This window comes from Rutidosis leptorrhynchoides, chromosome 4 (genome assembly GCF_046630445.1).
Source record: "Rutidosis leptorrhynchoides isolate AG116_Rl617_1_P2 chromosome 4, CSIRO_AGI_Rlap_v1, whole genome shotgun sequence".
Taxonomy (NCBI): domain Eukaryota; kingdom Viridiplantae; phylum Streptophyta; class Magnoliopsida; order Asterales; family Asteraceae; genus Rutidosis; species Rutidosis leptorrhynchoides.
This window is the reverse complement of record NC_092336.1, coordinates 616,038,294-616,055,708: the sequence shown is the minus strand read 5'-3', so window position 1 is coordinate 616,055,708 and position 17,415 is coordinate 616,038,294. Positions and strand designations below refer to the sequence as shown.

At 33.5% G+C, this 17,415-nt stretch overlaps 1 long non-coding RNA gene across 1 annotated transcript; it reads right to left on the bottom strand.

Annotated features, from left to right (window-relative positions):
* Positions 1–15,263: 15,263 nt before the first annotated feature.
* On the bottom strand, positions 15,264–16,850 carry LOC139904088 (uncharacterized). Its single transcript, XR_011778652.1, has 2 exons — positions 15,810–16,850; positions 15,264–15,476 (listed from the first exon to the last, which is right to left on the bottom strand). It is a non-coding gene; the product is annotated as an uncharacterized lncRNA (long non-coding RNA).
* Positions 16,851–17,415: the final 565 nt, after the last annotated feature.

Below are 17,415 nucleotides of genomic sequence, written 5' to 3'. Positions count from 1 at the left end.
TTTCACGTAGCTAAAATGAGAAAAATTATCCAATCTTGTTTTACCCATAACTTCTTCATTTTAAATCCGTTTTGAGTGAATCAAATTGCTATGGTTTCATATTGAACTCTATTTTATGAATCTAAACAGAAAAAGTATAGGTTTATTGTCAGAAAAATAAGTTACAAGTCGTTTTTGTAAAGGTAGTAATTTCAGTCGAAAGAACGATGTCTAGATGACCATTTTAGAAAACATACTTCCACTTTGAGTTTAACCATAATTTTTGGATATAGTTTCATGTTCATAATAAAAATCATTTTCTCAGAATAATAACTTTTAAATCAAAGTTTATCATAGTTTTTAATTAACTAACCCAAAACAGCCCGCGGTGTTACTACGACGGCGTAAATCCGGTTTTACGGTATTTTTTGTGTTTCCAGGTTTTAAATCATTAAGTTAGCATATCATATAGATATAGAACATGTGTTTAGTTTATTTTAAAATTCAAGTTAGAAGGATTAACTTTTGTTTGCGAACAAGTTTAGAATTAACTAAACTATGTTCTAGTGATTACAAGTTTAAACCTTCGAATAAGATAGCTTTATATGTATGAATCGAATGATGTTATGAACATCATTACTACCTTAAGTTCCTTGGATAAACCTACTGGAAAAGAGAAAAATGGATCTAGCTTCAACGGATCCTTGGATGGCTCGAAGTTCTTGAAGCAGAATCATGACACGAAAACAAGTTCAAGTAAGATCATCACTTGAAATAAGATTGTTATAGTTATAGAAATTGAACCAAAGTTTGAATATGATTATTACCTTGTATTAGAATGATAACCTACTGTAAGAAACAAAGATTTCTTGAGGTTGGATGATCACCTTACAAGATTGGAAGTGAGCTAGCAAACTTGAAAGTATTCTTGATTTTATGTAACTAGAACTTGTAGAATATATGAAGAACACTTAGAACTTGAAGATAGAACTTGAGAGAGATCAATTAGATGAAGAAAATTGAAGAATGAAAGTGTTTGTAGGTGTTTTTGGTCGTTGGTGTATGGATTAGATATAAAGGATATGTAATTTTGTTTTCATGTAAATAAGTCATGAATGATTACTCATATTTTTGTAATTTTATGAGATATTTCATGCTAGTTGCCAAATGATGGTTCCCACATGTGTTAGGTGACTCACATGGGCTGCTAAGAGCTGATCATTGGAGTGTATATACCAATAGTACATACATCTAAAAGCTGTGTATTGTACGAGTACGAATACGGGTGCATACGAGTAGAATTGTTGATGAAACTGAATGAGGATGTAATTGTAAGCATTTTTGTTAAGTAGAAGTATTTTGATAAGTGTATTGAAGTCTTTCAAAAGTGTATGAATACATATTAAAACACTACATGTATATACATTTTAACTGAGTCGTTAAGTCATCGTTAGTCGTTACATGTAAATGTTGTTTTGAAACCTTTAGGTTAACGATCTTGTTGAATGTTGTTAACCCATTGTTTATTATAACAAATGAGATGTTAAATTGTTATATTATCATGATATTATGATATATAATATATCTTAGTATGATGTATATACAGTTAAATGTCGTTACAACGATAATCGTTACATATATGTCTCATTTCGAAATCATTAAGTTAGTAGTCTTATTTTTACATATGTATTTCATTGTTAATACACTTAATAATATATTTACTTATCATTTAACATAATTAACCAAGTGTATCAATATCTTAATATGATTCATATGTACCTAGTAAGACGCTGTTATAACGATAATCGTTATATATATCGTTTTCGAGTTTCTTAAATTAATAGTCTCATTTTTATGTATATAACTCATTGTTAAAATACCTAATGAGATACATACTTATAATAAAAACATGTTAACTATATATATAACCATATATATGTCATCGTATAGTTTTTACAAGTTTTAACGTTTGTGAATCACCGGTCAACTTGGGTGGTCAATTGTCTATATGAAACATATTTCAATTAATCAAGTCTTAACAAGTTTAATTGCTTAACATGTTGGAAACATTTAATCATGTAAATATCAATCTCAATTAATATATATAAACATGGAAAAGTTCGGGTCACTACAGATAAAGTATATGCTTAACCGTGGGCACCCGGTAACTAACTTAACGTAATAATAATACCCCCTAAAAGTACATTTGGCGAGTGCGTATGTCCTCGAAGTATCAAACACCCGTTAAATGCTAGCGCGACTAGCCCGAGTGGGGATGTCAAACCCTATGGATCCATATCTAATATTCGCGTTCACCGGTTCAAAAACCAATGATTAAACGTTACCGTGGTAAGGGGAAAGTTTATGCCGTTATATAACCCACACATATGTAAAGTTTAAGTACTCGTATCTAGTACGTAAAACATAAAAAGCGCATGTATTCTCAGTCCCAAAAATAGTAAAAAGTAGTAAAGGGGTGCTATAACTCACAGTGAATAAGCAGTAAAAGTCGATATGAAACGTATGCAGGTAGTAAGTCGGTCCGAAAGGTCGTCAACCTAAGTCAAAGCTCACTAGGTCAGTATGTTGTCCCAATAAGTATAAAAGTGAATAAATTAAGTTTAAGTGTCATCGTCAACATCATCATTATCATCATCATTCATCAATCACTAAGGTAAGTTTAATAAGAATAGAGATCGAAATAAAAGGCTGATTTCGGGCAGCTGTTAAGACCTCTATACAAATCGAAAAGATGCGTAGTCAGTGGCCATGGCTCCGTATGTGAGTCCTCTAACTGCTGACCAATTTTCAGAACCTAACTCGTCTTCATTTGACCGTGACAACGGTTTAAGTACGAGTAGGTCAGAAATTTCAGCACAACGTTACAAAGGCGTAGTGACTTTCGGAAGGCTATAAATCCTAAACCGTATATCGGATTAAGTCGAGGCCTAAACGGAAAGTCATCTACTCGAAACGAACTATTTGAAAATCAATTTTCCAGAAGTCCAGGAGTCTGATCAGACCCTGAAAAAGAGCAAACAAGTGCTCCGGTGAGATTCTTGGTGCTTGATGCTCATCACGGTTCTCATCCTTGATGCTTGTAAGCTTCAAGTGTACAACTCTTTGATGTTTTAGCATCACTTTGACCAAGGTTCAACCATCAATACACAACTAAGAGTAAAATATATCATTCTACAAGTTTTGAACATCAAGATTGCCTATTTATTGCATAGATCCAATAAAACTTCAACCTTTGTCCATTTTACACAAGTTTATGCATCTCCAACATATGTGATGATGAAGACTTGATCTTTATCATCACAACAAACACAAAAAGGTTTCAAGTAAGTGAGATCTATAATAATAACTCAGATCTCAAGTATTAAGAAAACCCTAAGCTAGAAAGCTTGGATCTTTACAAGATTAATGAGACCATAAGCTAGAAAGCTAAGATCTTTAACAAAATAATGAAAGTAATGAGACCATAAGCTAAAAAGCTAAGATCTTTAACATAATAATGAAACTATAAGTTAAAAAGCTTGGATCTTTAGTATTCTTGAAGATCTTGAAGCATAAAGCTTAAATCTTTAAGTTACATGAAGATTACAAACACAAGTTTGAATCTTTATAATAAAATAACAAGATTAAAGCTAAAAGATTTAGATCTACAAAATAGGTGAAGATTCAAAGCTAGAAAGCTTGAATCTTCCATGTTCTTGAAGGATTCAAATCCATGTTTGAATCTACAAGATGTAATCAAGATCAAAAGCTAAAAAGCTAGACCCTTTGATGATGATGATGAATTCGTGGGTGAGAAGGGAAGAAGAAGAAGAAAAATTAAATACTTACACTTTCTAGAGAGAGAAAGGCTAGAGAGAAGATAAGAAAGTAAGTGTGTGTGAATTGCAAATGAAATCAAGTGTGAAATGGGTGAAATAAGGCTTGTATTTATAGGTGGTGATGGTGTGGGAGGGGGTATGTGGCCGTGGGTTGGTGGGGGGGACAAGGGGATAACTTTTTGCTTTTTGCTTAATGGTTGTCTAAAGTTGGTGCCTATGTTAGGATCCCATGCAACATTAAAAATAATGCTTAACAAAAATGCTAGTATGTTCCCTCTAATAAATGGGCATTTGTCTTTCATTATTATGGGTCACCAACTTATTATTATTGGGCTAATTAAATAGTCCACTAGCTAGTGTAGGGTGGGCTAAAGTGCAACAAGGTAGAAAGTCCAACAAGACTAACTAGTGTGCTCTAGTAAATTACTAAGTGTAATTAAGCATTCAAAAACCCAAGTAACTGTTATTAGAAAATAACAATTAGTATTTCGTAGTCATAATATTCCGATTATGACCAAAGTTAAACGTGTACCAAGTACATAGCTCGTTTCAAACGTCAAGTGACACCAACGATCTTAAAGCATTCGGGGATCAAGTTAAGTGATTACACACTTAATAGCACGTTGTAGGATTAACCAAAGTAATTAATCATTAAATAAGATCCCAGAGCATAAACTAGCTCAGTACGCACATATACGCAGTTTCGTGAAAGCACAAAGCACAAAAGCAAGTCGAAAAAGCCGGGTCGTTACATAAAAGTTATACGAAAAAAAAACACGATTAAAAAATCAATCTATTCATATAACTTTCATCAAATATTATATAGCAAAAATCATAAAATATTTGAAGTCAAAACTTAAAATATTGACTTTCAAAAGTCAAACAGGACACTTATTTTGGGATGGAGGAAGTACTAACTTTAAAAATATATACAATTTTATCTATAAATTTAGTGATATTCTATATAATTTTATTAGCGGAAAAGCAATAACATAAATGACAGACAATTAAAATAAATACTTGAATACCCTTAACAAGCCTTGAATCGCCTCACTAAAGTAGAGGTCATCCTCGAAATCTTTTAAGCTACAATAAACAATTTGCTCCACAATCTTCTTTTTGCACTTCTTAGAACCAATACTCAACGAACCAACTGCGTGTAACATCCCGCGTTTTTCCGTTAAATTTATTTTTAACACCGTCTTTTTTTTTAGATAATATCTTTCGTTATCTAAATTCGTATCTTTCGTTAACTAACGTTCTCAATATTTCCGTTATTCGATTATAACATCTCCCGTTTATTCTCGCGTATTTAAATTAATTTGTTTGCTTAATTCACGCACCTGCTTTCAAACTCGAGGGACCGAAGTTGCCAAGGGGCCAAACTAGTTGACTAGGTCAACTAGTCAACCCCACCTCTTCCATTCATTCATACTTCTACCTCCCTCGTCTCTTTTTCCTCTCTAGCTCAAGAACACACTTTTTAACATCTTCAAAGAATCATCATCTAAATCATTTCAAGGAAGCAAACATCAAAACAAATTACATATTCGTGATCCTCTCTTCATCCTTTTCGATTTGGTACCAATTTCACTACTTGGGGTAAGGTTTCTAAAAACTCTAGATTTCTCAAATTCATTTTATAGACTTGAAATGGTGTTAGTTAGTGTCTATGGCTCAATTCTAACATGAATATGTGTTTACTTTGCTCGATTTGTTGTTTTGAGTAACTAGCATGAACATTTGAAATGGGTGTGCTTAATCTTGAGTTTTGGGTGATTAAATGTTGTTTAAATGTTAAAGTTCATGTATTAAATGTGTCACTAGCATCATTAGCTTCATTTTGGTGTGTAGGTTGATTTAGAAAAGCTTCATTTACAAAATTGATGAATTCATGATTCTTGGTTAGGGTTTGATGAACTTTAAAATGAACTTTTGATGCATTGAATGCTATGAAATATTGTTAATAAGTGTTTAGTTATATTGTATGTTTAATTACCTTCGAAACGGCATATCGTATGTGTAGATTGGATTCCCGAATCATGAAATGCATTTTATGAACTCGAAACTTTGATAATGAACTTTTAGCGATCAATCGATGAGGTTTTCATTGTTGTTAATGATGTATTTGATTGATGAAATGTATTTAGTTGTATTCCTCGTCAAAATACCTTTCCAACGATATAAGATACGTGTTTTGAATGTTTACGGTTCATAAGTTACGTTCGTTTGAAGTTTGGTTCGAGACTTGTCATTTTTCAGCTTTTTCCACCTGAATCAGGCACAGATGCGGCGCATCCCTTATAGATGCGGCACATTTGATGCAGGCTGCCCAAAAATCTTTGTTTTTCGTTTAATTCCAACTATGCTATGCAACTCTGATTGACATGAAACTTGGCCAACACGCTTATATATGACTTCTAAGCTTAGAAAAATTGTCCGAGACCCGACCCGAACACGTTGACTTTTTTGTTGACTTTGACCAAAGTTTGACTTTTAGTCAAACTTAGCCAAACACTTATGCAATCGTGCTAACGTGCTTTTGTACTTATATCTTGCATGAAACTTGACAACGTGATTCACATGCTATATATTCGAGTCGTAACGAGCCATAGGACTAATTGAACACATTTCACCCGACCTGGTATCGTAGTCGGTTAATTAATACAAATTACTTGTTTAGGTCAAGGCTAAACAACTTTCATGCACACGTTTACTTTGTGAAGTACATTTATACTCGTGCACTCGAGGTGAGATCATAATCCCATCTTTTCAACAACTTTTATACTTTTAAATCATGGGATGAGAAACATATACAGTTTTATACTACATAATTTTATGCTTTGAACACAAGTACGAAAACAAACATTCCACAGCGAGTTAGAACAAAAAGCCTCAATTCAATTATCATTAGTTATACTTGCAGGGTGTAAGCGAGAACTTATCTTATGTGATCACATGGGCTTGACGAGCCTCATTCGGACGGTTCGCTACCGTTAGCGGATGAAATATATTTTCGGGTTTAGTGTATGTTCTAACACTACATAACAGGGTACAAAACAGTTAAGTCTTGATAATTGGGTGCTAGCGATCATACTTTTGGAATGCAAACGATTTAGATAATCAACGTTATGGAAATACAAAATCTTGTGGTTCAAAAACAACGTTTACAAATACACCTATGATTTCACCAACGTTTTTCATTGACAGTTTTCTATATGTTTCTCAGGTTCATACTTGGCTACTTGATACATGCTTCCGCACACTTTGATTACTTACTTGGAGTCAAGCATACATGCATACGCTAGCGATAGCACTTTTGGATTCAAACTTAAAGCATACATACTTACGCTATTTATAGCAATCGTGATTTTAAACTAATTATGTCACGAGTTATTTCATTTATACTTTACACTTTTGTAAACTTAAACTTGTTGTCGAACCGTTTGGTAAACTAAACTTTGTAAGTCTTATACGTTTCAAATGAATACGACATAATTTTGGTCAAACGCGTCTCATTTAGGGACTATGACCACGTAAGGAGTTCTAAGTTAACGGCACTGTCAATGACGATTTTGTCGGGTCGTTACACTGCGTAGTTTGGCACAAACGATTCTTTAGCACAAACAATTACAATAGGCTCGATGACTACCTTGTCACTAGTCACATTCTCCTAAGGAGAATAAGATGTTTATTCCTCCAGTAACCCCCTCGACCCCTTTAACCTTTGAACCTGACCCTATGTCGACATCGAGAATGCCAGGTGATCAAATCTATTACCACCGATGGGAACTTGGGTGGAAGAAGAAATTGGGAGGGGGGATTATGGAGTTGAGGCATGAATTTTGAAAAAGCATCAGAGCATTTTTAGGGGATATATATTTAAGTATGCATTATGATACGTAAATTTCTCTCCCTGGTTAGTGAGAGACTATGACATTAAATGATCTCAATAAAGTTGATGCTACTCCTTTAAGACTTATAAAATCGATCTATAATCGTAACACCCCATCCTAGATCAGATAGAGAAAGAAGATTGGACTCTCTTATAACCATAAAGCTTTGGTTAACAAATATATACTACCATGGTATTACTTGAATCCTGGAGATACCCGGTTAGACCACTGTTTTATCTGGTGAAAGGCGATTATCTCTTGGGTTGTGATGGGCACACGCCCCTACATATTTTGGGGTCGACTTGATGGTCGTCTCAATTGGTACTTGAGCCACTTAAGTGTCGCTCGGGATGGTGGGGCAAACCTCGTCGAGGACAACAATCTTAGGCCAATCCCACATCGACCGTGGACATGAGTGATCCTGAGATTATGATTCAGCCTGACCTTTGTAACGCCCCATACAAAATCAAAGTGTACGGATCATCAACAACAGGATCATTACACAGTTACAACACTATATGCTGTTTTAAAAACAAGTTTTGCATTCATAAAAGATAACGTTTTTACCAACATCAAATGTTTTACAAAAGATAACGTGCTTCTATGAATAGAAAGCATTAACATAAGTACGTGACACAAAGGTCATTACAAAACCATAGCTCGTAAATAACATAAGTTGTGAATGCAAAGTAAAAGTTCCATGATTGAGACATCTCTAAACAATGCAGCAGAAGTCTAACACAGCGAGTCTATAACAGCAAGTCACACAGCGAAAGCAACAACGTCTAAGCACCTAAGAAATAACATGCTTTAAAAGTCAACATGAATGTTGGTGAGCTATAGTTTGATTATAAACAACAATGTAATGTAGACCACGAGATTTCGTATTCAAAACAGTATCTCAAATCCGTATGATAAAGTATATGCTTATCCGTGGGAATTCGGTAACTAACTTAACAAAGTAAAATAAATATCACCCCCTAAAAGTACACTTGGCGAGTGTGTAAATTTACGAAGTATTAAACATCCGTTAAATGCTAGCGCGACTAGCCCGAGTGGGGATGTCAAACCCTATGGATCCATATCTAAGATTCGTGTCTACCGGTTCAAAAACCAATAGTTAAACGTTACCGAGCTAAGGGGAATGTTTGTGCCGTTATATCACCAACACATATATAAAGTTTAAGTACTCGTGTCTAGTATGCAAAACATAAAAAGCGCATGTATTCTCAGTCCCAAAAATAGTAAAGTAGAAAGGGAGCTATAACTCACAGTGAATGTGCGGTAAAATCGATACGAAAATGTAAGCAAGTAGTAAGTCGGTCCAAACAAGTAAGTTGGTCGATCCAAAAGGTCCTCAACCTAAGTCAGTGGTTACTAAGTCAGTAAATCGTCCCCAAAAGTTTAAAAGTAAATAAGTTAAGTCTTAAGTATCATCATCATCATCATCATTCGTAGAAGGTAAAGCAAGTTTTCAACAAAAATAGATATCGAAATGAATAGCTGAATTCGTACAGTCGTTACGACCTCTATACAAACTGAAATGACGCGCGGTCAGTGGCTAAGGCTCCATTTGTGAGTCCTCTTACCGCTATCCGAAAATCAAATCCTAACTCGATGTCGTTTGACCGTGGCGACGGTCAAAGCGCGAGTAGGTCAGAAATTTCAGCACGTCATTACAAAGACGTAGTAAACTTTGGAAGGCTATAAATCCTAAACCGTATATCGGATTTAGGCGAGTCCTAAACGAAAAGTCATCTACTCGAACCGAACTATCTGGAAATCAAATTTCCAGAAGTTCTAGGAGTCAGATCAGACCCTTAAAACAGAAACAAGTGCTCTGGTGGGTTTCTTGGTGTTTGATGCTCATCACGGTTCTCATCCTTGATGCGTGTAAGCTTCAAGTGTACAACTCTTTGATGTTTTAGCATCACTTTAACTAAGTTTCAACCATAAACACATAATTTCAAGACTAAGAAGAATTACAACTCACTTAAGAGTTTTAGATGGATGATGAACCAATGTTACATCATGTTCTTAGTTTTAACACAAATACAAGTTCTATTCAAAAGTAAAGCTACAAAATTTGATTCAATCAAACAAGCAAGACCTTAAGTTACATAAATTTGATCAATCAAAGTAATGAAACCCTAAGCCAGAAAGCTTGAATCCCTTAACAATAATTATGAGATTTCAAAGCTAGAAAGCTTGAATCTTTTATGTCCTTGAAGATCTTTAAAGCAAAAAGCTAGATTTTCAAGTTTCATGAAGATCATAAACATAAGTTTTGATCTTTTATCAAAAATAAAGTGATCTTAAGCTACAAAACTTAGATCCAACAAAGTAATGAAGATCAAAAGCTAGAAAGCTTGAATCTTTTATGTTCTTGAAGATCTTTAAAGCAAAAAGCTTGATCTTCAAGTTTCATGAAGATCATAAACACAAGTGTTGATCTTTTAACAAAAACAAAGTGATCTTAAGCTATAAAGCTTAGATCCATCAAAGTAATGAAGATCCAAAACTAGAAAGCTTGAATCTTTCATGTTCTTGGAGGATTCAAATCAAAGTTTGAATCTACAAGATATAACAAGATCAAAAAGCTAAAAAGCTTGATCTTATGATGATGATGATGTCGTGACTAAGAAGAAAAAGAGAAGAAGAAGAAAATTTAAAAACTTACAATTTTAGTGTGAGAAAGACTAGAGAGAAAATTAGAGAGCAAGTGTGTGTAAAATGAGAATGAAATGAAGTGTGAAATGAAGGATGAGGCTTGCATTTTATAGTGGTGGTGGGTGCTTGTGGCCGTAGGTATTGGGGGGATAAGGGGGAGACAACTTTTGCTTTTGCATGGTGGTGGTACAAAGGTGGTGCTTGTTGTTGGGATCCCATGCAACATGTGTAGTAATGGCTAACAAAAATGTTAGTATGTTGGCTCATCTTAATGGATTTTTGTCCTACATCTTAATGGATCATAAATCCATTAAAGTTGGGCTAATTTAATGGTCCATTAACTAGAGTAGGGTGAGCTTAAGTCCATTAAGGTAGAGAGTCCATTAAGACTAACTAGTGTGCACTAAGCGTAATTAAGCAACCAATAAGCCAAGTAATTGTCATTAGAAAATAACAATTAGTATTACGTAGTCATAATACTCCAATTATGACAAAAGTTAAACGTGTACAAAGTACGTAGCTCGTTCAAAACGACAAGTGACACTAACGGTCGTAAAAGCATTCGAGGATCAAGTTAAGTGATTAGGCATTTAACAACACGATGTAAGATACTAACGAAAGTAATTAATCATGAATAAAGATCCCAGAGCATAGACTAGCTCAGTACGCACATATATGCAAATTCGTGAAAGTATAGAGCAAAAAAATATAAGTCGAAAAAGTCGGGTCGTTACAACCTTGTTGAGGGATGTTCGTGCAAACCTCATTGAGGATCGTTTCATATAGGACGAAGAAAGACATGCTCTTATCTAACTGATCCATGTGTCCCTGGAATTCATGATTTTCGTTGTATCGTTCGAGAAATTTTATTCACGGTAGTCGAATGCCTTTTCGAAGTCTATTTTAAATACGAGACCGTTCATTTTATGTCTTTTGAGTTCATCAATGATCTCGTTAGTTATGACGACACTATCCAGCTAAGAAGCTAGGCTCTCAATTTCGCAAGGATTTACACCTACACGGCTACACCAAATAAACAACTTTTAGAAAAATTAATTTTAAACCCGAAGTTACCTCGAAACACTTGAGTATTTTCAATAGGTTTCTTGCATTTCTTCTGTTCCAATCTCCGAAGAATAATGTATCTTCAGCGTATTGAAGATGAGTGAAGAACATTGTCACGACCGATTGATATTCCTGAGTATTTGTTCCTAATAACCACCAGTTTAGTCAGGTGATTAAGGCCTTCCACCGCTATAATAATAAGGTAGGGAGATAGGGGATCCCCTTACGGACACCTCACTCAATATAGAATTCTTTAGGTGGAGAATCATGGACAAGAACATATAGCGCGGCCGAAGAAAGATGTGATTTTATCCAACTTTTCCAAAGATTACCGAAACCCATTACCCTATTACCTCAATCAAATAATCCCAATTAATACTATTGAATGCTTTCTCGAAATCTACTTTAAACATAAAACCTTTTTTATTTCATGTCAATCAGGAACTCATTCGCAACTAAAATCTCATCCAAAATATATTGATTTTTTTGATGAATGTGCTTTGTTCAATACCCACCATCGAGCCTATAACCGATCACAGGCGTTTTGAGAGTACCTTAGACGGTATTGTATAGAATGTACCAATCAAGCTTATTGGTCGGTAGTCCTAGAAGCCTTGTGGGTCACCTTCTTTAGAGATAAAAGCTATGAAGGATGAATTGCAGCCTTTTAAAATTTCGCCCAATTCTCAAAAGTGATTAAAAGCATGGCCTAGATCTTCTTTTATAATGCTCTAGTAGCTTTTGACATATTTCATGTTGAATCCATCAGGACCCGACGCTTTTGATGATCCACAATCCTTTATCGCATTAAGGATTTTAGATTCACTAAAAGGAACCTTCATGCTATCGACTTGAGTAGGAGACAATTGATGTTCCAACTGACCACAAAATTTCAACCTGTGTTGGGGTGTATTATTGAACCTAGACTTAAACTGGACGATGGCCTCTTATTTTATGGCATTAGGGTTTCCTTGCCACATGTCATTTACTTTGATGCCTGGAATGTTGTTTTTATTTAATTTTCTCCGGATAATGGAATGGAAGTATTTGCTATTCTCTTCATTTTATTCTCAATTTTTACTTGAGGATATCCGTTTTTTCTTTATCTTTTTTGGTTTCCATCCAGTCTGCAATTTCAGCTTCATTTAGGTCTCGAGAATTCGTAGACTGTTCCCGTTTTGCAACTTTAGTTTTAAAGGAAGTAATTTCAGTAAAGTATGATGAATTCAAAACTTTGATTCAAACATAACAATTTTGAATTAATAAAAATGTTAACACAACGCATTAAAAAAGGATGGTAAAATGATGAAGAAAATTAATATTACTCCATCCGTCTCAAAATAAGTGTCATGTTTGACTTTTCAATGTCAATCTTTTAATATTTTGACTTTAAATATTTTGTTTGTGTTATATAATATTTGATGAAATTTATATGAATAGATACGATTTTAAAATGTGTTTACATTGATATAACTTTTATTAAATATTATATAACACAAATAATAATATTTGAAGTGAAAGTTTCAAAAGAATAATCACGAAAAGTCAAACATGGCATTTATTTTAAGAGGGAGGATATTTATGATAAATAACAATTTTTTAGTTACACGACTAAAACTAGAATGACTTGCTTGGAAATCAAAGGAGAGGGACCGAACGAATTGGTCAGCTATGATTAACGGCTGTGGCTTACCCGCAAACCCAACTTGACCTTTGGGTCTTTGGGTGTAATTTCTTTCCAAGTACCTTTTCATTTTCATAAATCTATAACATATAATAAGCCAAGTAGCCTTACAAATTAGTTATGTCCAAAATGTTTACCCCTTCTATATAACAAAAGATGAATTAGAATACTTTATTGTATTAAATAAGACATGATCAGGTTATAGTGCTTAATTAGAAAAGTAAGATATATCAGGCCGGATACAAAGAAAAAAAAATTATACACATGCATGTTTAGAAACAAGACATATGTATGTACTTGATGTCATTAACCACTCATTGTATTAAATAGTTGCGATCATTAATTTTTTTATTTTTTTCGGATTCGCATAGAAAACATCTTTAACAACAATCACTTATATATCTAATTTTCAAATATTTCAAGTATAATTAATATTAATATAAACGTTTAAATAAAGGTCCCCTACGTTAAACAAGTTAAAGACTTTCCTCTTATTAAAATCCATCGCATAAAGCACGATTACAAGAGTGAGTAGACCACCATTAAATTCATTGTAATTTTGACTATTTTGGTAAATATCGTACAAGAGGTCTCCAATCAAATTCATTGTAGTTATAACTATTTTGGTAAATATCATACTTTTTTTCAAAATAGTAATATACTAGACTTTGAGAGCTCGTGCGCGTTGCACGGATGGCTCTAATTACACTAATTATTAAAACATAAGTTAATGATGACAATAACAAATGAACATTGAAAATAAAACATCATAGTAGATAATTAATCAAAGATAGTCTAAATGTAAAAATGTTATGTCACCTAAAATTCAAACACGAAAATATGGAATTATTCAAAAACATAAATATAACGATAAGTACATAGAATTCTGCCATATGAATGAGAATTGCAAAATTGAGTAAACATTGTCAACAAAGTGAATGGATCCATGAATAATGAGTGCAAGAACCTTACACATGGTCAACAAAGTTATAAAGTGCTCCAATATGTATATGCATAGTAACATGGACTACGACATTTAAAGTTGTCGTACTAATTCATTATGCTCAATGAATGCACAGTTGACACGTATATTACTAACTAGCCTTTAAGAGCCCGTGCGTTGCACGACGAATCTTAATCAAACAAACTAGAAACATACATGTTATATCAATTGACGGTATGATAAAGAGAGTATGAAAACTATTATTGTATATGGTATGATATATTTAAACAGTTATTGTTGTGAGCTACAGATATAATAGTCTCACTATAATGTGGTATGATATATTTATGTTACAAATACAAATATGAGCATTTGATTATTTTTCAAAGTTGAGATGTATAAATTCACCAAGTAATTACAATGTGAAAGAGATCCAAACAAAAAGTGTTGGTTATAATGTAAGGAAGTGAGATCAGTTTGAAACATGTATACAACTTTGCAATGTACAGATTCTCCAAGTAATTAACATGTGCAAGAGATTCAAACTAAAAGTAGTGGTTATAACGCACAGGCTCTAAAGCTCTATAGGTATCTCCACGATAGTATTGATTTTTTATTATATAATATAGTATTGATTTTTCGTATAATATTAACAAATTATTCTATAGGTATCTCCACGAGTTTGAGATAAATGGTAACAATCTATGCATACACAATGATTGAAATCGCAACATTGATATTTTTAATTGTAGTAGTGGAACACACAAATACAAAGTTTGTAAAGGATATGCCGGTGACAACACGGGTTTGTAAAATGATATAACCTTTTAATATAGTTACTTAGATGTACAATCATATCGTTTCTCATTGTAGTTGGGCATCCTACACCTACTATATTCTCATTGTACACTATCACATAAAATCTCTTATCATACATCAAGAACAAATTCTAATAAACATAATTATGAGCATAAAGAGCAATGATAGTCAAAATGGTTAAGATTAGCCTTTATACAAAATATAGCCTGGAATACACCATTCCCATAATTTGACTCACAAGTTAATTACATCGATGATATATTTTGACAAAATTGAAATAGCCTGTCCATTTGAAAAATAACTTTGTTCCCCAGTTTTGGCTTTTTAAGTTGACTTGGGTAAGTCAAACTATACTGCAGCAAAGACACTGAAAAACAGTAGGTTAAAATGAAAATATCCAATATTTATAATTTATTGACATAACATATACATACATACAAAAGTTAAACTGCAGGATTTATCAAGTCAAGTTAAAATTATAGAGTGATTTAACGCAAAGTGTAATATTAATACTTTCAACTTTAAGGCTATGATGATCAAGCCTTCCTCCAATCCTCCTATCCTAAACTCTTGTCCAGTCACTACAAACAAAACATAAACAAAATAGTACACATTACATATACTATTTTGTACACATTAAAAATAGTGATTGCGAATGCATTCCCAAAATAGTTAAACTGCATGATTCACAAATAATGTACAACACATTGAGCAATAGTAATGAACCACAAAATATTACATTATAAGATAGGTAAATACATGTCGCATCTATGATTAATGAATAACATATGAAACATATTCTCGTAGTACACATGCCGAAACAAACTTCGAGAACTTATATAAGGAAAAATCTGTAATATAGACACAAAACTTAAACAAATAATCACAAAGATGTATGTTGTATAAAAACTCACTTGAAATGGCAAGTTTTGTGCGAGCCAAATCAACGGAATATGTGCATAAGACAACAGTCCCTCCAGCTGCTGAACGCTAAATGATCAACAACGGTCCCTGTTCCTAAAACAGTGTAGTTGTCCAATATACAACGATCAGTAAAACAAAGAAACTTCCGCTAAATCACTTCATTCATTGAAATTATAATTTCAGTAAAACATAGGATAATAATTCACATATATTTTACACTTTAAATCATGTATGGCGAACAGATGCAAAGCATGTTTCATGTCTTGCATAAGATAAGAATGACATGTGAGGCTTAAAAATAGAAACATGGGACAAGGCTGATGCTAACTTTTGTAATAAGATGCATTAAAAACTCAAATGGGTCTAACCAAATGAAGATCATGCAACGTCCACTTTGATGCAAAGAAGTGACGAACCTCCTACATAGTACTCATATTATTTTAAGCTTAGCTTTAATTGTAATAATCAATACGTACGCAAAATTCAAAATTTTCGGCAATTCAAGTGTTAGTAGGTCAACCAAACCCAACTTGACCCTTGCTTAAGGATAACTTGTTTTGAGCCACTACCCGAACCACCCCGCTAGGTCACCTTGTGAATACCCAATGATTATCGATTAAATTAAGAGCGAATCGGGAAGTAACCAATTGTACAATATGTGTTGTTAATGGTGACTTAATTATGCCACACTTTTTTCAAAAACGTTGGTGAGGCATAGCACTCGTTACATTATCAGGTAATTCCCCTATCTTTAAAGTAGCATACATCATGGACATAAGCGAATCATAATTTTGAAAAATCAAAATTGAACCCTAATGAAAAGGTTTGCTAAGCAAATCATGGCATCATAATCTAATCTAAAACATCCATAATGGACTAATGACTTAGGCCAATTAATTCAAGTATAGTTAAACCTTCTAAACTATCATACACAGTAAACTAATCATCATACGTCAACACTTAAACACATCCAGTTTAACACAAATATATCATCGGTTTACATAACCCGATTAAGGTTAATTAAAAAAGTTAGGGTTTAGAAATACAAACCTGGACAATCATCGTCGTTAATATCAATAAGTTAATACATAACTTATTGTGTAAATCGATTAGTAAAATAGAACGAAATTGTTTACCTTTTCCTGAATTTTGCACCTTCAAACCAAAAAATATCGTGAAATCGTTTTTGATATCGGTTGAAATTAGGGTTTTCAATAAAGTGTATTTGGGTAGAAAAAGCAAAAATTGTACCGATCTGTGGCTAATTTTCTGGCGAGTTAATCATATATGATGGTCATTGAAACTAACGGCGGCACGATGACACCACGGCCGAAGTTCAATTTGAAGGTGATAGATTTGAAAGAGAGAGTTTTGGTGAGATTTAGATGAGAGAGGATGGTGGTCAAATGCAGAACCATTTGTTGATTGGGACACGTGTTTTTTCTAGACATTTTTTAAAAAAGAAAAAGAGAAAGCAGTTGGTGTAGACACGTGTTTGATGGAAAAGAGGTGATAGCTTGCTGATGACACGTTGGATTTGTCCTCACGCTTTATGTGAGGAAGGGATTCACTATGATATCGAAGGGTTGTCTTCGA